Here is a 21764-nt window from a genome sequence, read left to right as displayed (position 1 = left end):
CGAAGGCAGACGCTTAACCATCTGAGCCACCCAGGCGCCCAACTATGGGGGCTTTTAAAATATCTCTGTGCATGTCGTTAGGGCTGGGCTTTAGGTATGTATGCTTACCAACCTAAATGGATTCTCATAAAGTGGGCCTAGTGGTCCTCCACCTTATTGCACGCAGAACTGACCCAAGAAGCTTTCATAGCTACTGATACTTTCAGTCACACCTGTAGAGATTTTTATTTCACTGGTCTGTGATATGATCTTGGCATCAGTATTCTTTAAAGCTTTTCAGTTGATCCTGCTGCGCAGTCATCAACTCTTTGGTCATCCTTGTGCAGGGGCCACGCCAATCTTCTCTGTATTGTTCCAATTTTGGTGTATGTGCTGCCGAAGTGAGCACCACAGAGCTGTACTCAAGGTAGACCTCTGACTAGTGTTTGCAGATGGGTTTGGATGGATGTGAAGATCTTTTTTCTTAACTTTGCTAAGAATCCATCATTTCACATTTATTAGACATGCGTCCGTGGAATATGGCATTTAGGTTATGGAAAACCCTGGTTATCTTAGGTCATGTTCAAGTTGTTACTTCTGGGTCCCAGTATTCAAACTTACTTATTTTGAGAATGCTGCATGGGGACCTTAAACTACTCTGAAAAACATTTGCAGCCTAATAGAAATCATGATTTAACTCACAACCTTCTCATAAAAAATCAAGATGTAATCGGAGCATATTAAATAACTCTATTTTTAGAGCAACTGAAGTAATGTCCTAAGACCATATTGAAGAGATGAGTCTGCCACTGCTTGTTTGAATGGAATTCAGTTAGAAGATTTGGGTTTGTGCACTTGAGGCTTTAAGATTCATTGATCATTCTATCACAAACTAATTTATATCCTACACTGGTGTAAGATAGGCACTCTTCTCTGCTATGGAGGATAGTAAACTTTAGAAGAAAATAAAATCCTTCTCTTTCAGTAATTTATAATCTTACTTGATGATAAAACTTAAATGTGAAACATAAGGTCGTCAACACCAAGTGCCTGCTGCTGTGAATTCAGAATAGCAAGGCTGATCTGTGTGCAAGGGGTAATTAGAGATGGCATGGATGGAATAGAGCTGTTGTGTGCAGTGTGGGTCACCTTTATAAGGACACCTGGAATGTGTGTTAAGAACTCAGATTCCTAGGACACACCCAGGCCTACTCAATCAGTCTCTGGGCTAGAGCCTGGGAATCTGCCCTTGAAACAGAGTTTTCAAACCTTTACTACGTACACAAAGCTTTGATGCAGTAGATGCAAAATAAGCTAGGCCTTATAAGATGGGTTGGAGTTAGGGAATAGTAATGAGTAGTTCACATGTATTGAAAGCTAGACACTTTTTTAAGTTTATTTTTTATTTTTATTTCTTAAAGATCTTATTTGAGAGAGAGAATCTTAAGCAGATTCTGCACTGAGCGTGGAGCCTGATGAGGGGCTCTGTCTCACGACCCTGAGATCATAACCTGAGCTGAAACCATGTCAGATGCTTAACCAACTGCACCAACCAGGTGCCCCTAGACACTGTTTCAAATGGTTTAAGTGTACTACCTCATTTAAACTCCCCCAGAACAAACAAAAACTATGAGTCAAGTTTTGTTATTATCCCCATTTGATATATGAGGAAACTGAGGCACAGGGAACTTGAGCAGCTTGCTCAAAGTCACACAGCTACTCAGTGGCAGAGGCAAGACCTGGGGACAGGCAGTCTCTCTCCTGACCCTGTACTCCAAGTGAGTTTTTCTCTAAGCCAGAAGGAAGGAAGAACACATTAATTCTGACAAACTCATAGATTCATGTGAACACAGGGATGAATTACATATAAACAGAATTTATAAATGGTCTGAAAATAGTGAAGTTTCTGTTAAGAGCGGGTGAGAATTACAGTACAGTCCCAGGCACAAAAATAGAGTTGAGCCGACCCTGGGTTGTCACTGAGGGATGAAGGAAACATTATGAGGAGGTTGTATTTCAAGGACCTGATCCCATGTAAAACTTCCCAGGAGTACAGAGATTAGCAGGATTGCTGCAAAGGATCCTGAGTCCCAGGAATACTTAATAAGACCATCAGTTCTCGAGAGGCCGTTGCTCCCCATATGACCAGCTTTGATACATTTACAGTGGAATCAAGTGGGAGAACCCAGACTTTTGCTCCAAACCAGAACAATTCAATTAGGCACCCTTCCCTCTCTCGTTTGGAGCTGGAATCAGGTAAATTTATGGTAAAGAAAGTGAAATTTTCTTCAGAGGGTAGAAAATCAGTATTTTGGGGGTATCTTTGACTTGACCAAATATTCTTGTGGGCATTCTGGGCATCATCGTGGGAAACAGGGACTGGTGCAGGCAGAGCGGGAGCAGAGTCTTGACGATGTGAGGGGCCCAACTGCAACTGGTGACAGAAGTAGTACGAGGGCTTTGACAGCTGGACGAGCCCTGCTCGCTTCCTGTGCCGTGTAGCAGGCTGGAGCACGAGTCACAAAAGTAATTTCTGAACAGGCAAATGCACCGAAGGTGAGACAGAACCAATTAGCCTCGGCAGTATAGCAGACACATTAAAACCTTTAATGCATTGGTTTTCGGGGACCCTTCTTTCTTCTAAAATATTACCATTGATCTCTCAAATAAACCTATCTCAACACCGAAGAAAAAAGCTGTTAGAAAGTCCATATGAAATATGTAGCACATCAAACAGGAATTCGATAGTTAACATGACAGCTGGCATTGCTGATTGCTTGAACTTGTCTACTCCAGACTCATCAACAGGTGCTATGTGCAGCTGTATTGTTTTAAAACGTAAGGCCACAGATGACGAGAGGATTGCCATTGAGAAGACAGTTTGTGACTCCCAGTTTGCGAGAGGTGGGGGTACACCACTCCACACAGGGCCATCCATAGGAGGAAGCACCAGCGTGGGTCAGGAGGCAGAGAGAGCCAGGAGAAACATGGGCACGAACCTTCATTCTGGTCTTAGAGGGAAGGAATGGGTGAGGCAAGGTAAACTGGTTTAGGATTGAGTGAGTGAGTTATTTTCGGCAGGCCATAGGGCATAGAGCATGTTCCTAACTGCCTGATACCTGGTCCTGAGGTGTTTAGGGTGGGGGAATATGGATTCTACAGTGTAAGAGCTCCGTAGAGGAGGGTTGGGGGTGGGCTTCAGGTTGGTTAGTTTGCATATGAAAAGTATGTTCCTAGAGCAAGTGTTTACCATAGGAATTAGCTAGGCCTGGAGGAAGCAGTCTCTCTCTAATCAGGGCTCCAGAAGTCATAACATCAGACAGGAAAAGAAGGTTAATACACACGTGGTGGATGCTTTATTTTAGGACCTAATACCAACAGTACAATTATTTGTTGAGAATGACTGAACCTAATGAACATCACAGTAGCAGTAGAACTTGGCTTTCTGCCTGGATTTGAATCAAGTTAGAGAAAGGACAGTTTTGTCCCATCTGCAGACTTGAGTGACAAAGCGTAGCTGACCACCTACCATCCACATTTCTTTCTGTTTCTTCACATGCAGTACTGTTGGAAGAACCTGGATAAACTCCAGATGTTGAATTTCATCCTGTATGCTCCAAGTTGTCACTGCTTGAGTTTCTTGATAATAAACATTTATTTCGAGTCCTAGAGCACTGATGTAGTATGGCTTTTTGTGTTCAAAATGCATTTTACTAACTTTAAAGCCCAAGTAGAGTTATGAAGGATCTAAGGGAGCCACTTAAGTTTTTTGTGTGATAATCAATAGTATTATAAGAGGAAAATTAAATGCCTAGACTATTTTTAAATTTCCAAATCTTCTGTTGTCCCGGGACGTATCCTCTGAGAATATCAAGTATCTATTATCTATACGTTTACTACCCAGTAACCTTAAGAATCATTTTATAAAACAGACAGCAAATACTGTAACGTGGGGTTCCCTTTTAGAAATCCTAATTTGAATTGTATTACAAAAGAAATAACTACTGTGTATAGAAAATATTGACATATAAAACAAATCCCACAGAAAATTACTTCCGAAAAATTTGAAATGTATAGTTTCAGGTATAAAACATTTTTAGAGAAAACTGAATCACTCCATGGGTGCTTCTATTTGTAACTTAGATATTTCATTTTGTAAGTTGTGAATATATTTTCACTTCTAAAAATAGTTAACTACATGACAATGGCTAGTACCTCATTATATCTTTACACTTAAGATTTATTTAAGCAATCCCTATTTTAGGGTGTTTCAGTTATTAAATATGTTGTTAATTTCTTTAGGTTAAACTATTAGGACTGGTAATGATGATTCAAAGAGAATTCATGTTTTCAGTTCTTTTAATACATAAGACAAAAATAACTCCTAGAGAAGTTGATAAAATTTACATTCTTCACAAGTATAGAAGTATCAATTTCATAGTCAAGAGGTTATTCATTGTTTTCATTTACATTTCTTCCATCAGTTATATGCTCTACCATTTTTTTTATATGTCTATTGTTAGTGTGTATTAATTCTTTGAAATAATGCCTGTTTCTTTCACCTTCTGTCTTTGGTGGGTCTATAATTTTTTTTTAACTTATTTCCTAGAACTCACTGTGTTTATATAGCACACTGACTGGAGCAAATTCATCTGACACCCTGCATCACATACCCTTGACTTACCTCTGATTTCAACCACAACTGTGGACAATAGTTCTCCACAAGGTCAGATTCTCTGACATGCACTTTATATCTTTTTACCTTCTTTTTTAGGGAATTCTCCTCACAGCCTTCTTGGATGGGAGGGGTTAATCCTTACCCAGTCGGGGATGAGAAGCAGTGGAGCAATGCTCCAGCCTCCTTATTCTGGGTGGTTAATTCTAGACAGCATGTTGTGTAGTTTTCGGAGGTCCTAGTGGGCTACCCTGGCATTCAGCGATGACCTTACTCTTTGTGTCCTCTTCCTATCCACTTCCACTTTTCCCTGCTCTCTCACTTCTCTTCCCTGGTATCACTTCATACATAAGCACTCAAGTCCTTGTCTCAGGCTCTGCGTTTAAGGGACTTGAAGTGAAGACATTAACTCTCTTCATTTAGGCACTGGTGTTTTAAATTTCTCTCCAGCTTGGGCCAACAGAATTGTCTTTTATCTAGATTGACCTTTCACATTTGTTGCTATTTTTCTCTAGGTCTCCAGCTGTTTTTGTTCTGTGCCAAGCCTATTCGTTTCCCCTTGTTGCTGTAACAAATTGCCACATATTTGGTGGTTTAAAACAACACAAATTTATTTTCTTATAATTCTGGAGGTCAGAAATCTAAAATGGGTCTTCCTGGGTTTAAAATACAAGTGTTGGCAGAGCTGTATTACTTTTTGGAGGCTCTAGGGGAAAATCCATTCCCTGCCTTTTTCATTGTTGAGAAGCCACCATCATTCCTTGACTGATGACCCCTGACTACATGTTCAAAGCTAACAGCAACGCCTTTCCCAATCTTTAACTCTGACCCTTATGTCTCCTTCTCATAAGGACCCTTGTGATTACATCAGCCACACCCATATAACCCAGAAGGACTTCCTATCTCAAGACCCTTAATTTAATCAACCTGCAAAAACTTTTTTCATGTAAGGTAACATAGTCACAGGTTCTGGGGATCAGGATGTAGACATCTTTGGGGAGCCATTATTGTGACTATCAAGATATGCTGAAATTTTACTTTTTGGCATCAAATTCTAGATCACAATTTCTAATTAGTGAATCTATGATTGCCAAAATTTATGGAGTTCTTTCAAATGATATTCTTAGAGATCCCTTGATCATTTCAACATGCTCGACAAAGTGCCTATGACTGGTTGTGAAGACAGTGTTCTCTATATGTGGGACTCCACCCTACCGCCCAGTTCTGCTCTGGGCTGCGTCATTTAGTGGTCTTTTATATTCTGTGGTAGTTTTTAAAATTCACTCCCTTTGGAGAAAAAAATTACATCTTCATTAGGGTCCAAAGTGGAAAGGTATGCTTCATGGGTGGAATAGTGGATGCCATGAAACTTTGTGAAAAACTCCAACATCCTTTCTGGATGCTTCATCTAAGGATTTTTCAGCTTAAATATTTCATGTCCACATCCAATGCACTTTAGTGATGGACTAGTGTAGGTATCACTTGCTGACTCAGTTTCCTGAAGAAAGTTACAGTTACCAGTTTTATAAGGTTAAATGCTTAGTGTGTGGAAGATTCAAGTCAGTAACAGATTTAGATGCGCTAGAGTCTTAGGAAAAGAACATCTTTGGAGTGAGAGGTGAGATTGAAGTCTAATTCTTGTACCTACTATCTGTGTGTCCTTGGGTAATGTACTTAACCTCTCTGAATTGTCTTTAATTGGATGTGTACAATAAACTATTTCCTGGGGAACAGGCAATTAGGGAATGCATGATGTAGGATATGCAATATATAGTCTAGCATCGGACATATTGTATGGGCTCAGCAGATATTTGCCATTTTAAAATAATTACTCAGCATTTCTCCCTTTACCTTTCTGCATCATAATTTTTTCTTCTCTACCATGTCATTTATTTTTTTAAAAAAAATTTCAGAGAGATAAAGAGGGTGCAAGCATGAGTGAGGGGTGGGGCAGAGGGAGAAGACTCCCTGCTGAGCAGGGAGCCTGATGTGGGGCTGGATCCCAGGACCCTAGGATCATGACTTGAGCCAAAGGCAGATGCATAACCAACTGAGCCACGGAGGCGCCCCTCCACTGTGTCATTTAAAATCGCAGACAAAATCACATTGTTTCTTCCATCTAAAAAATGCTCTCACTAGAGCCCCACTTTCTTCTTAAGATACCATCCATTTCTTCTTTTCCCATTCGTGGTGATGTTCTCCAAAGACTAGCCCATCACTGTCTCCACCTGCTCTCCTCTTTCTCTGTTTCTCCTTTATTGAGGCACAATTTATATATCAATAATTGGCCCATTTTATATATACAATTCTATGATTTTACTGGATAAAGGCTCATGGAATGATGCTTTTAAGTGATGTAGGGGACTCATTGTCTGCTCAGATCATGTCTAGTCCCTTTTAGCAGATCTGTGAGCCCACCTCCCAGCTTCACCTCTCAGGTTGCTGCTAGCAGCTGGTACCTATGACCTTGAGAGAGTTACCCGTGGGTATTGGAAACACCTTGCTTCTATGAAGAGCAGGAAGTGTCTGGGCATTCATGTCACCACCCCAGTCCAGAAACCTGGGCCATCATAGCCAGTGGCTGGCTCCTGTGGGAGTACTAACACCCAGTTCCTTGATCTCACAGTGGGACAAACTCTGACATGTGATTTATACTCCAGAGCTGCCCACAGGATCAGGCTGAGACTGAAATTTGCTTGACTTCTTCCTCTTCCTTATCATGAACCTTCCACTCCCTTACTGCCATCTCCTGAGGAGACTGGCTAAATAAATCACTTCCATTTAAACCCTTGGCTATGGGTCGGCTTCTGGGAGAACCTGACCTCGACAGGTGGCCAAATGTCAGAACTTGTCATAGCCACAGGCAAGATTTATGTTACAGGCATGGAAGGATCAGGCATTCATCACAGCAGGCCTGGAAGGAAAGTTAGAGTCTGAATCATGACATCCTGAAGTGAGAAAAATTCAGGGAGAGATGGGAAGACCAGGGTCTGCAGCAGGTGGTGTGGATAGTTCCTCAGAACAGTCACTGGAGTAGATGACCACTGGCCCTGCATATCATCCAGGTCCACCTTCTTCCCCTAGACCCATTGTTTTTGTCTCCAGGGCCAGCCTCTGTTAGTACGTGTCTAGGTCACTGTTGTTAGCTGTTCTGCCCTGACCTATCCAGACACAACTTGAGTTTGTGTTTGGGTATCCCCAAGAACTGTGTTTTGGCAATATGGAGGGGAGATCTTTGAGTTCTTAGATATTCTTTGTTAAGGACTTTTTCCCTCCCCCAAGGCCTCTCTGACTGTGTGTGGCCTTACCAGCTACCTAGTTTCAGGTAACTTAGAAGTAATTTGTGAGATTTGTAGTTCAACCTTGTATTTCATGAGACTGTACACAGAATGGAAGAGGAAGAGCACTTCCGGGAGAAGCACACCCAGGAGGGGGTAGTTGGGGAAAGAATATATGCCCACAGAGGAGGCTGGGTCCTGCCCATCTCCATAACTCATGAGGGTGGTCCTGGCTATAACTCCATAGAGGTCAGGTAGGTATAGTAGGTTCTGTTAAACATGGTAGGAAAGCACATGCCTTTGAAGCATTGCCAACAAAATTGGATGGGTAGATATTTAAAGTGTTTAAGTTCAGTTTTATATAACACTTATTCATGGGGCAGAATGAATTCTGTTATGATTTTTGCCATTTTCTATCCACTGAGCTATCCCCCAAAGTATATAAACTCCCTTTAGGGGGTTTATGTTTTTGATTTCCTGCACTATCCTGTTTGCCTTTCATAGTTACTCACTATATCCTTATTATTCTGCCTGTGTAAAAGTAGCATCTTGTGTTCATAAATTGCCGACCTTTAGAGGCTGGGCCCTATCTGTAGAGTCTCTGACTGGCCAGTTAATAATTATTTGTAACGATTTATCTGTGCTATTTTCAAATTAATGACTAATCCTTGTTACCTCACTTTGATACTTACCCCCACCCCCCAGTAAGGGGGGACATGGGCAGGCTGGTACATGACACAGTGCTAGATTGAATCCTAGCCACTGGTTTTAATCGAGTCCAACCTGGCAACCACCAACTATTGTCCTCCCTGATATTTTCCCTGCTGTGCCTTTGGGTCACGGGCTAGTAGCCCCTGCAGCAATGCTGGCCACCTCTTCATTGTGGGGTCAGGGCCTGAGGTGTCTTCTTGACAGACTAGGGCTTAGCAATCGTGAGCAGAGTGTCCTCTGAGCTCCAAACCTCCTTTCTGTGTCACAGTATCTTTCTGGATCCTATAGAGTGTGTTGTGAATGGGGCAGACATTTCTGACAAAGTCAGGGCCAAGGGGAGAGAGGGGGTGCATCTTGGCATTGCCGTTGTATAAGTAAGGAGTCCTGAAAGGCCAGTGACCTTGTTAGTGGTGCAAAGTGTCAGAAGGCCCTTGGCTGCTTCCTCTTGAACCTCAGCAGTACCCTCTTCAAATGGCAGGGGTTACAGTGGTTCCCACTTGTCTGGCATTTCCCTTTCCATGGTTTCAGTTACCTGTGATCAACTATGGTCCAGAAGCAGGTGATCCTCTTTCTGACTTACTGTCAGAAGGTCAGTGGTAGCCTAACACTATGTCACAGTGCCTACATCATTCACCTCACTTCCTCTCCTCATGTGGGCTTTTTATCATCTCAAATCATCACAAGAAGGGTGAGCATAGCACCATAACCATAGACCACATTCACATAACTTTTATTACAGTACATTGTTGTAATTGTTCTCTTTTATTAGTTTTTGTTAATTCCTTGCTGTCCCTAATTTATAAATTAAACTTCAATACAAGTATGTATGCATTGAAAAATGTAGCATATGTAGGGTTTTATACTGTCTGAGTTTGAGGCCTCCACTGGGGGTCTTGGAATGCATCCCCCATGAATAGGGAGGCACTGTCATATTTGTTTTATTGCACTGGCTGTTGGTTGTCTGTCAAAGGCTGTGCTTCTCTCCGCCCCATCATATCCCCTCTCTCTTTTTATGTCGTTTTTGTCCTTCTTTCTTGGCAATCATCTCCCATGTTGTCTGAACTCTGACGGGTGTAGGGAAGGAACATAGGTGAGCTAGAGCAGAAATAGGACTCTTGTTTTTGACAGTCAAGGAAAAGTGGAGGAGGGGAGTCTGTATTTGGTACACCTACGTGTTGCAAACTCTGCTAAAATTTTACATAGGTCAACTCATCTAGTCTTCATAATAGGTAGTTATTATTTACTCCAGTATTATGGGCAAATAAACCATGGTAAGTATTCTGTCTGTGACCATACAACCCTATGTCTTTTTGATTGCAAAGGCCCTACTGACCTACTCTTTCTTGGCTTCTCCTGTGTCCCTCTTTCGTCCGGTCTCGAGTAGAGGGATTCCCTGTCTGATTCTCAGGCAGCTTTGTAGGGGGATGCTTTCTGTCACAGCAGCTGAAAGGACCTAGAATGAGAAAATTTGGGCTGGAATTGCAGCTCCTGCATGTATTAATTGTGTGACACTGGATAAGATAAACAAGTTAAATCTGAAAGCAATGAGCATGTGTAAGAAAAATTAAAATAATCTCTTCCTGTGTTGCACTGGGTAAGTCTTTTACCAACCTTAGTTTCAGTGCTATCACTAGGACAGTGAGGCTAGTTTTATTCCTGAGCAAAATGAGGCTCAGAGGTGCTTGGATGCTTAGCCTTTGGCCTTCAGCAGGACTGTATTGGGGGGGGGGAATTGAATGTGAACTTTCCCCCTCTCCCTCTCTGATTTTGACATCCTAAGGACCCAAAGACCCATGCCCTCTTTCTTATCTCTTAGAAGAGTTTAGATTTAGTACTTTAAGTCCCGTTAAAGCATGGCTTCTTGCAAGGATTATGCATTTGAGCAAGAGTTATTGTGAGGAAGTATGTCAGTCTCTAACAGCCGGTGGAAAAATGCTCTTGGGAGCAGCAGGCTTTTCTTGGTTTCTCCATGATTCCAGGGGATTCAATATCGTGTGTAAGACTGAATCTTAATGGTCACTATTTTTGATGTCAGGCTGAGGACCACCCTGAGCTGAATAATGACAATCCCTAACCCTTCTATGGTGTCTACTGTGTGTTAGACAAGGACTGCACCCAAGTAGCCCCAGCATGTGCTGTTTATACTCTGCCTTTCTGTCTCCGGATAAACCAGGCTTAGTAAATAATTGTATTGAAATTTTAAATGTATTTTTGTCATCAACCAAGAATAGTGATAGGAACACCAAAGAAAGGGATACCTAAAAGCGGGCAATTTCCCTTAAAAAATTGTAATAACAATATTCTCCCTTTGTTCATCATCCATTTCAGAGTATTAAGAATAAATATAGCTTCACAATCTCTTATCTGTGGTGCCAAAGTCTAAAAACTTCCCAAAACCAAAAGTTTTTCTAAGTCTTGGGTTTGATGAGCCTCCTTTAACAGCCTAACCTGATTTGAACTTGAATGAAACAGTAGTTTTTATACTTTTCAATGTGAACGTGTGTATATTTTGTTGCTGAAAAATTAATATGTTTGACTGAGTTATTGCCCCAAATCAAACAGTATATTATGTATGCACAGTATTGTCTTTCTAAAATCATCAGAATTTGAAACTTTAGTGGCCCAAGGAGTTCAAAAAAGGGCCAGTAGGTTTGTATAAAGTAGCATAAATAATACTGGCTAAAGGAATGCATTGCTTGCTGTGTGATGCTGAGGAGATTATAGTGTATTTTGTCCTTGCCTGCAGCAAAGTGGCCTGGCTTGGAATCACTGATCAGATTGTATTAGAGAATGATGCTTACTCTGCACCATACCTGACAACAACCTTGATGGAGTTGCTGAAATGGCAGATGGAAAATGTTGGTAGCATCTGTAGTAAAATTGGGAAGGTTCTCTGAGAGTTTCTTTTTCTTTTTATTCACAAAACCATTTGGAAATCATTTGTTCTAAAATTTACTAAGGGTGGATGTCCAACTCAGGAATGTGTACTTTGGACTTTTCCTTTTTATAAATTTGTACTTTTACCTCTACTTTTCTCAGTTATTTCCTCTTTCCTGCTTCCATCTGTCCTTATTGCCTCCTTGACTCTAACTCCTTTCTACCAACTCCTTCCCTCTTTCCAGTCTGGGAGGGTGCGGAGAGAAAATCTAGAACCCAGAGGTAAGAGAGGGGCTAATTCCAGGACAGATTAGGGGCCACAGGTAAGAGATTAAGTAGTACCCGAGACCCAGAATGGGAGAGAGCATCACCTTGGCCCACACTCCCTCTCAGCATCCTGTGTTTTTAGTTAATTCCCTAATTCCTTTCCAGCAGAATGGAAACATGGATACAGAATGGCAGACGCAGAGGTTTATTAGAGATTGGGTATGAGCACAAGAGATTTTGGCAACAGGAAATCACAGACGAAATAAGTCTAAATTTCCACAGAGAAAGAAAGATCCTGGCTGGTCAGAAGGCAGAAGATGGAGCACCATGCTTTTTTGTAATCCTTCAGAGTGGTGGTCTTGAGGGGTTATATTCATCCCTCCTCCACTGCTCTCCTTTATACCCAACACATGCATCTCCCCAGAGAACCTCTCACTTACCTGCATGTGGTCTCTTCTATATAGGTCCTGGTATACTTGCTTCCCTCAATGTTGTGTGTTGGCGTTCATCTATATGCTTTGCTTCATGCACAGGCAAGCTTGCAGTCATGTGTATATGAGTCCTGATTTTTATATCTGGCTAATACAAAGCAGAGGCTACTGTTAGTTGGATATATCTGGATTATAAGCCCAGTTATGTTTGTTCTGTATAAATTTGGGAAAAAAGGTGCGACATGTTATTTTATGAGTACCTATGGATGAAATGATCTGTTGGCTCTCTATGTAGGTCTTCATTTAGGTAAGTTCAATTTCTACTCAGGCATTGCGATCTGAAGAATGAAGGTGAGTAGTAAGCTCAGGATATGATATGTGAGTGTATTTTTTCAGATAAAAGTAATAGGCCCCAGAGAGTACCACAACTTTCTAGGTACGGACTGACTTCCCTTATCAGATGCAGAAATTGGGAAACTCAGATCCCAGGCTCTTAGCTGAACTAACAAAACCAGAAAGACTTTGATCTTTGCGATTTTGCAAAGTTCTACAGTTGTTAATAAAGTTTTTTCCCCTTTTTAGCTTCATTGACAAAATGGAAAGATGAAGCTATTTGAGCTCTGAAGGTCTCTGTTTTGCTTATTCTAATATTCTAACACAAAGCGTTTGGAACCCAATCTGTCAGTCTTCTGGCAAAATTAAAGTTCTACCTAGCCTCTTCATCACTATGGTCACCGTAGACCTTGCTTTGCCTGGGGCAGTCCTGATGGATGTCTGCTGTGCCAGGATAATTATTAATGGATCTCCTTTTACTCTATTTAAATGATAATATACATGGTCATCTTACTGAAAGCAGACACTGTTCCTAGACACATACTCTCTGTATCCCTCATGAATGTTCTCTAAATAAGGGAATGTTATGGAGGCTTTGCTAAGTCCTATAGGTGATTTGGTTCCCTTTTCCTTCCTTCCCTGACAGGTGATAAATAAATAAAGCAAATAGCCTCTCAGGAGCTGTTGTCAACTTTGCTCCTATCCAGCCCCAATTTGAGGTGTTTTTTTGTTCCTGTCCCCATCACTCAGGCCTTGAAAGCTGATAGATTTCTGATTTCTTCCTTGAAACGTGACATGATAAATAAGACTGCACACTTTACTGCAAGGGCCAAGGGAGAGAATGATAAAAAAGAACTGTCCTGTACAATGGGACGTTATTTAACAGGTTTGGCCTTTTGCATGGGGGAGAAGCAGGGGCCTCCACATAGTATGATTTCAGGAGTTCAGGGAAATTTTCTTCTCCATAGGTCTGATGGATGGATAGCCTATTTAGCATCTTTTGAACTAAAGACAAAACAGTTACTTCCGTAGTAAGAGAATGGTTTGAATTAGAAACAGTTCTGGGGGGGTGGATTTCAGTGACATCCAAACTGAGCCTTTGCCCACAGCAATGTGGGTTCCATAAATACAAATAGAGCGCTCATATCAGGGAAGGTAACAGTTCCTCCGTGCTCTGAGCCAGTTAGGGACGCATCTGAAATATTTTGGTAAATTCTGGGTGTCTCCAAAAATGCCTAACACCAATGTGTTACTGTTTACAATGTCATCTCTTTATTACGGTGTGCTTGTTTTAGTTTATTTAGTTTTATTGCTCCAGATGCTTCTCTCTCATCGCCTAGCCGATCTCAGCTAGGTGGGAGGTGAGGACCATGGAGTTTTTGAAGAAGCCCTGTGGGGGAGGGGGGAGGGGTAAGGATTAGGGTAAGGATGCGCATGTTAGTTTGAATCTTGAAACACTGGCAGAGGGTTGCCTCTGCTAAACTCTAATGACAGCAGTTGGTGGTCTGTAGTAACACAAACACAAAGTAGGGCTCAGTCTAGTATGCACACTCTCCTCTCACCTTGATGAATTTTGAGTCTATCCACTTTTCTCTCCATTGCCTCAACCCTAATAATAAATTGGATTGAGCATTTTACATGTAAAATTTAGTTCTCATAAAAACCCTAGAAGGGAAACTGCCCACATGTTATAGATGATAAAAGTGAAGCTTTTGACAGGTTAAGTAACTTGCTCAAGATCATACAGCTAATATGTGGGAAAGCCAGGAGTCAAACCCACACTTTTTTTTTTCCTGCCTTCTGTTACTATTTTTTTTTTCTGTTACCTTTTTATTTTCACCTTGTTTTGGACTTACAGAAAAATTGGAGGGGAAAAAAAAAGTCCCGTGTACCCTTCACACAGATTTCCCAACTGAGAACATGTTGGCATATTTGGTTTATCATTTTTGTTTCCTCTCTGTGTTGTAGACATGTGGTCTTTTTACTCTGAAATGCCACAGTGTGTTTTGTAGAAATAAGGAATTTGCTTCCATACCCCTAGTACATTCATTAAGATCAGGATATTAACATTGTTACAGTAATATTATCTATAAACCTTAGAATTTTTTTGAACCAATAATGTCCTTTATAGTCAATGAAAATCCTGGATTATGTATCCCATTTCACTTGTTTCTTTAGTCTCCTTTAATTTGAATCAGTTCTACAGTCTTTTTATTTCATGAAAATAACTTTTAAATATCATGAAGTAACATTTTGTATTTTGAAAAAATAATACAAAAAATTTAAAAAAATACAGGTCAGTTTTTTTGTAGATTGCCCTCCAATTTGGGTTTGTTTGATGTTCCCTCATACTTGGATTCAGGTTATGCATTTTGGACAGGAATACTGCAGAAGTAAGCTTGTGTTCTTAGTGCATTAGAGCAGGAGGCACATGATCTGGATCTGTCCCATGACTGCTAATATTAACTTTTATCACTCAAGATGGTGTCTTCTAGGTGATTCCACTGTAAAGTTACTATCTTTTAGTTTATAATCAGTAAGTATCTTGTCAGAAGATATTTTGAGGCTATAAAAAGTCCAGGTACTCATCAAATTTCACCCTACTAGGTGAAATGTCTAGCCTTCACTGATGATTCTTGCCTGAAACAATTATTATTAAAGTGATTACAAAATGTTAATTTTCTAATTCCAACATTCTTTCTACAATTTTTAGCTAGTCAGTCTATAAGGAAGAAACTTCTTTCTCTTTCCTTTCCCTTTTCCTTTCCTTCCTTAGTAATAAAATTGGGTTTATAGATCCTTATTTAAGGAATTATAATCCCTTTTCCCAGCCTCAGCCCTGTAATCCACCATTCTGTAAAGAGCTCTTGTTCTTCCTAGTGGACAATGCATTTAAAACCTGTATTTGGGCATTAGGATTGTAGGGTTTGGGCTTAAAACCACTGTGATAACAGTGTCACCAAAACATTCTCGTTTGTCTTCTGGACTCTGATAGCACACTGATAATGTCCTTGTATTGACCTGACTTCAATTTGTCTTCCATACTGTAGCATGAGTGGGTGGTTGGTTGTGGTTCATTCATTCATTCATTCATTTTAATGTTGCCATGATCTTGTAAACCATGTGCTTTTTTTTTTTTAAAGACTATTTGAGAAAGAGAGGGGGGGAGGGGTGGAGAGAGCAAGGGAGAGTAGCAGACTCCCCGCTGAGTGCAGAGCCTAACATGGGGCTCAGTCTCAGGACCCTGGGATCATGACCCGAACCAAAATCAAGAGTAGGACACTCAACCGACAGAGCCACCCAGGCGCCCCAGCCACATGCTTTTAAGACTTCTCTGTGGTGTGCCTTTGCAATAGAAACTGAAATATCCTTAACCTACTTCTTGAAGTCTCTCTAGCCACTTCTTACTTTGCTCTCTTCCTTGCTCTCTGTGCTCCAGGATCCTTTGTCTTTTAGTTCCCTAAAAAAGTCCCTATTCCTCCTGGTTTAGGGCTTGCCTATGCCCACCCCTCTATCTAAAATGCCTTCAGTCCCAAGCCTCTGGCCTGTCTCCATCCTCAGATCTGTGCTCAACTGTCAGTTTTTGAGACTTCAGTCTAGAGCAGTCTCTCATCAGGCCCTATTTCTTTATCTCTGTTTGTAATTGTGCCCTTAATACTGTGATACTTTGATTGAAGTCTCTCTTCTTCTCTTGCCTGCAAACTACGTTATTACCATTACATCCCTAAAAACCAGGACAGGGCCTGGCACCTAGTAGGAGTTCGATATAAGTTTGGTGAATAAAATATGTACTCTTGACATGGAGGCATGGGTTGATTTCAATACTTTTGCATTGGTGATACTCCGGTTTAGTCTCTTTTCATGTTTTTGTAATTGTCTTGAAATGACCATATAGTGGTTATGAGTAGTTGTAGAAATATAAATTAATATTTTTTAAAAAGATTTATTTAAGAGAGAGAACACAGGGTGGAGGGGACGTTGGGGGCCGGTGGGCAGAGGGAGAGAGAATCCAAGCAGACTTCCTGCTGAGCGCAGAGCGCATCGCAGAGCTCAATTCCATGACCCTGAGATCATGACCTGAGTCAAAATTAAGAGTTGGACGCTTAACCAACTGAGCTACCCAGGTGCCCCCCCCAATGTAATGTTTATATCAATAAATGCAGTGAATGTGATGTTGCGTGTCTTGAATAATAAGGCAACAGTAATTTGGGCTTAAGCAGGCTTTGGACTTGAAAAAGATTGGTATTGTAAGTGACAGATCTTTGAGGAAACAGTGGTTCTAGAATGAAGTTTATGATGGAAATAACTTGTGTATCTTTTTTAAAACATAGCTGAAGATACTACTTTGGCTGTCATTGATGTTTGATTCTCAGAATAATTGTTAGAAAGATCCTAGTTTTTGAATCACTAACAGTTAATAGTGTAATTAATATAATGGTATTACATTAATATAATATAATAGTATATCAAATTATAGTATTGATAAGATCATATTAATATAGTATATTAGTTACTAATATATATTAAATGTTAATAGTATAATAGTTACACAATTAATAATATCAATTAAGGGGACAGTATTCTAAGCAACATCAGTGTCCAGAAATCATTGTGATCTCTCCAGGTGATTTTTCCTGTGATAAAATAGTTATCAGGCTATATTTATCCTTTAAGACTCATTTGTTCATTCTACTTCCTTGTTCAGTCTGGTACCTTGCCCAGAGATTATGCCAAATGATTGCTGTCTGTTCAGTTTTACCTTAAAAATGATAGGAGAGAGGGTAGGAGGTTTGTACTAAAAATGTCTTCTTTTTTTTTTTTTTAAGAAAAAATCTTATTCTGGTACTTTCTCTTTCTAAGGATTTTTAATTTTCTTCTAGACTAATTTTTAATAGACTAGCAATCCACAGATGAGAAATAAAAACCCATATAAAAGGTGATTAAAATATAGTGGAACATTATTCATTTTCACAAGTATCCTGAATTCCCATGGCAAATTACCAAATTTTACAGTTTTAAAATAGGGAAATGGAGATGCAGTGAGTAAAGAAAAATTTGCATTGGTGATAAAAGTTATACATATGCATAATACCCGTAAGAAATACAATTACTGCAGCCTTACTCATTGGCCAGTGGGCATTTGTCTGATATGCACTTATGTTCTGTGGAAAAACCTGACTCATTAGCCAAATGCCATCTGATGAAGGCAATTGAAGATTAGGAGTGTGTTGAGAGATTTGTTGTCAGGCATGCTGACCAGGGTCTTTGTCTTTAAGAGCTTTGGAATTACTCTAAGTTGGGATTTGGGCCTCCAAAGGAAGCCCCAAAGCAAAAACGGGAAGGGAATGTGGATTCTACTCAGTTCCTGTGTTTAGAATTACTGTCACCTTCAGATGGTTGTTGAAAATTGTGTCATAACAGTGTGTGGTGTGCATAGTAAAGTACATAAAGTACATGAATATTATGGGTAAAACTCAATGAATTTTTACAGATATACACCTGGGTAATTAGAAGTTGAGGCATGTTTCTAGTACCCAGAAGACTTTTGCATGCTCCTTTCCCATTGATAACCTTCTCACCCCGCCCCACCCCTGCCCCCGATCAACTGCCCTGGCTTCTTTCATATAATGCTATCATACGTTATACATCTTATGTGTCTAGATTCTTTCTTTCAACATACTGTGCATAAAGGTCATCTATGTTATTGAATGTATCTGGTTTTTTTACTATATAAAATTCCATTGTATGAAAATACTACCATTTATATGTCCATTTTCTTGTTGACATTTGGATTACTTCCTGGTTTTGGTTATTTTAAATAAAGCTGTTATGAGTGTTGTGTATATCTTTTGGTGGCCAGATGAATTCATTTCTCTTGGGTATATAACTAGGAGTGGGATTTCTCTGTCAAAGAGTATGTTAATGTTTAGTAGATACTGACATAGTCTTCCAACTTAGTTATACCCTGTTACATTATTGTAGACAATATATGAGAGTTTGTTACTTCAAGCTTTGCTGACATTTGGTAGAGACAGTCATTTTCATTGTAGCCATTTGTGTATGTCATGGATTTTGGGGGGTAACCTTTAGTTTTAGATTTTCACATAGTCTCTGACTCTATCATTTTCATTATCAGATACAGTACCTTGCTTTTCATATCTAGTCCTGGCCACCCTTTTTGATGTCACTTTTTCCAGTGTACTCCAGTATATGTTTGTTTGGACCTGTGCTCTGCCTATACTTATTTTTATCCCTTTTCCTAGGCACTAGAAGCTTTTAGTTATTCAGATATACCTCAAAAATAAGGTAGGACAATTAAAATGTATAATAAACATAAACATTATCACTGCTCACTTCTTTTAATTAAAAGGTCATATATAGGGGTGGCTGGGTGGCTCAGTCAGTTAAGTGTCTGCCTTCAGCTCAGGTTATGATCCCAGCGTTCTGGGATCGAGTCCCACATCAGGCTCCCTGCTAAGCAGGGAGCCTGCTTCTCCCTCTACCTCTGCCGGCCGCTCCCCCTGCTTGTGCTCAATCTCTTTCTCTCTCTCTCTCTCAAATAAAAATCTTTTTAAAAGGTCATATATTAAAAAAAAAAATAGAAAAAGCACATAGAGTAAAAAAAAAAAAAAAGTGCTACTCCATGCCAGTACCTAAACATTGATACCAATTTGAGATCACTAGAAAGAGTTAGGTTGATGTTATCTATATAGCTCTGAGTAGACTAGGAGATGGTCCTTAAGTGATGGTTAGGCTTTGTGTCACTGATCCAAAAGCTCATCCCAATGAAAGGAGGTGGGACTACTTTGGTATTTTCAGTTCTAGTAGCCAAGTTAGGAAAAGCAAATAGGAATGGCAGTAAAGATTCAGTTAAGCAGGACCTTATAGGTAGTGGTAATATCATCATTTACAGCTCTTGGGGAATGAAGAATCTGAACCAGATTAACACATTTTTCTCAGACTTTCTTGTTGAGCATTGTCTTTGTGTCCACATTTGTTTTATGTCTCAGTAAGGAGAGCATATTGAACATGATTGACTTTGTCTCTGCAGATGAGGGATCTTAGAGCTTTGGCAACATCTTAATGGCTATGAATTCTCAGTGTTCTCTACTAAAGATAGAGACAGAAAACGAAGAGTTCACACTGAATTCATAATTATTTGAGGATTTGCACTGGATTTTTGAAGTAAAATTGCTCTTAACCCACTGAATTGAAGAAAATACTGTTTGTTAGCTCTGATTATTTCAATTCCAGTTACTTGAAGCTTTATCGTCATTTGCTAATGACTGTACTGAAGGTGGGAGACAGCTTAGAAAAACAGATGAATATTATAAAATCAAACAAGAATACACAAAATCCATATCTTATCATGACTCAGTGAAGTCTACTTTATTAGGGAAAAGCAGCAAGTTCTGAACTTATCCCAGGACTGAAAGAACTGGTTTGTGGGAGTGGTATGTTGGTGAGAAAATAACAAGCTTTTAAATCCAAAGGTCAGAGTCCAAACTTCAGATTGCAACATTGAGTATGGCATTAACTTGTTTTTTTTTTTTTAAAGATTATTTATTCATTTATTTGACACAGACAGCAGGAGAGGGGGAAGCAGGCTTCCCGCCGAGCAGGGAGCCCGATGTGGGGCTCGATCCCAGGACCCTGGGACCATGACCTGAGCCGAAGGCAGACACTTAAGTGACTGAGCCACCCAGGCGCCCCCATTAACTTGTTTTTGTGAAACAATTTCTTCAGCCTAAAAATGGGAAAAAATAACAATACTTAGCGGTTATTATGATCAAATTGGAAGATGCACGTTAAGACTTGGGTGATGTGTGAAAACTTAGGACAATGGGGAATGTATTAATCCAGGGTATCAAATGGAAAGAAACATGGAGAGCATGAGAGGATGGGATGGGATGGGGATGTTGTGTCCTTACTGTGCTCTTGGGACTGATCATATATATAGAGATGAGATGGTGTGTCCTTCAGTAATTAGTGAGTTACTCAAAGTCTCCTTGAGCTGTTTGATGGGAAGCAGCTGGGCTCACCTTCCCACTTTCCATCCCAATTGCTTTGGTTATAATAAATTGAAGCTCACCTGTTTAGGGGTTATATCTGATGAGGGAAACATTATCTTTAAGTTATCTTATTAAGCATAATTGAGTGAAAAAAACTGTCCATCAGTGACTTGTTCCAAGGACTGGGGGAAGCCCCTCAGTTATGCTTATAGCCTGAAACAGATGAAGATTGGAATATTGCAGATTTCTAGGAGAGGAGAGAAGAAGACTTGGTGCATTGGAAAAGAATACTGGCCTGCAAATCTGGACATCTGGATTTAAGCAGCAAGGATGTAGGTGACCTTGGCAAAGTGGCTTCTCATCTTTGGATGTGAAATGGGTGGGTGGTCCTTACATACTTCATCCTTGTCTACTCCCCCAGTACCTAGGGCCCTTAGGATGTCTTACTGTCCCATACTCAAATTTACCAGGAAAGAATTAAAAGCAGTGCACACAAAGGTACAAATAACGGATGGGGTTTCCATTTTAAAGGCAATGGGAGTTTTAAGCTAAAGGAATGAAGCGCCAGCTGTAGAATTCCAGGCATGAATCAAAAGGTGGGGAAGTTATTTTGGAAGCAAAAAAGAACTTTCTGGTAGCCTCCAATCATAACTTGGCAGTAGCTATGCTTCGTATGCCGTCATCTGGTACAAGTGGAAAGATAAATAAGGGAGAGGCAATGAGCCTGGGTAGTTAATCACAGTAGGCAGGCCCTGTATGGATGCCAGAAGGGGCAGATGAACACCAGGGGAGAAGGACCCCTCTCCCTGCCCTGCTTGTCCAGTTTGTGTCCCACTCCCTCTCTGTGGGTTCTTTAATAAATGGTACTTTATTTAGGCTCAACAACCCATATCCCTTATTACTCTACACTGTAATTAAAAAGAACTGTACAATTCTAAAAGAAAAGAGGCTTGCCTGAGTGCCTTTAGTCTCTGTACCACTTAGAAGCTTACCAGAAATGCAGAGTCTCTGACTCACTGGATCAGAATCTGCATTTTAACAAGATCCCTAGGGATTTGTGTGCACATGAAAGTTTGAGAATCACTGAATTCATATATCAGGACATTTATTCCCCAGTAATTAAAATCCCTGGTGAGTGTCACTAAAGGCCCTTTCCCTAATTTAAGTGGTTCTTCTTGCAATGCTGTTTTCATCCTCTGGC

The 21764-nt window shown here is 40.2% G+C and overlaps 1 non-coding gene across 1 annotated transcript; it reads right to left on the bottom strand.

Annotated features, from left to right (window-relative positions):
• Positions 1-280: 280 nt before the first annotated feature.
• On the bottom strand, positions 281-388 carry LOC112835424 (U6 spliceosomal RNA). Its single transcript, XR_003211229.1, has one exon. It is a non-coding gene; the product is annotated as a U6 spliceosomal RNA (small nuclear RNA).
• Positions 389-21764: the final 21376 nt, after the last annotated feature.

The sequence above is a fragment of the Callorhinus ursinus genome, unplaced genomic scaffold (assembly GCF_003265705.2).
Source record: "Callorhinus ursinus isolate GAN/ISIS: 27379988/994484 unplaced genomic scaffold, GSC_fseal_2.0 scaffold11, whole genome shotgun sequence".
NCBI classification, from domain to species: Eukaryota; Metazoa; Chordata; class Mammalia; order Carnivora; family Otariidae; genus Callorhinus; species Callorhinus ursinus.
This window is presented reverse-complemented; position numbering and strand designations above follow the sequence as displayed.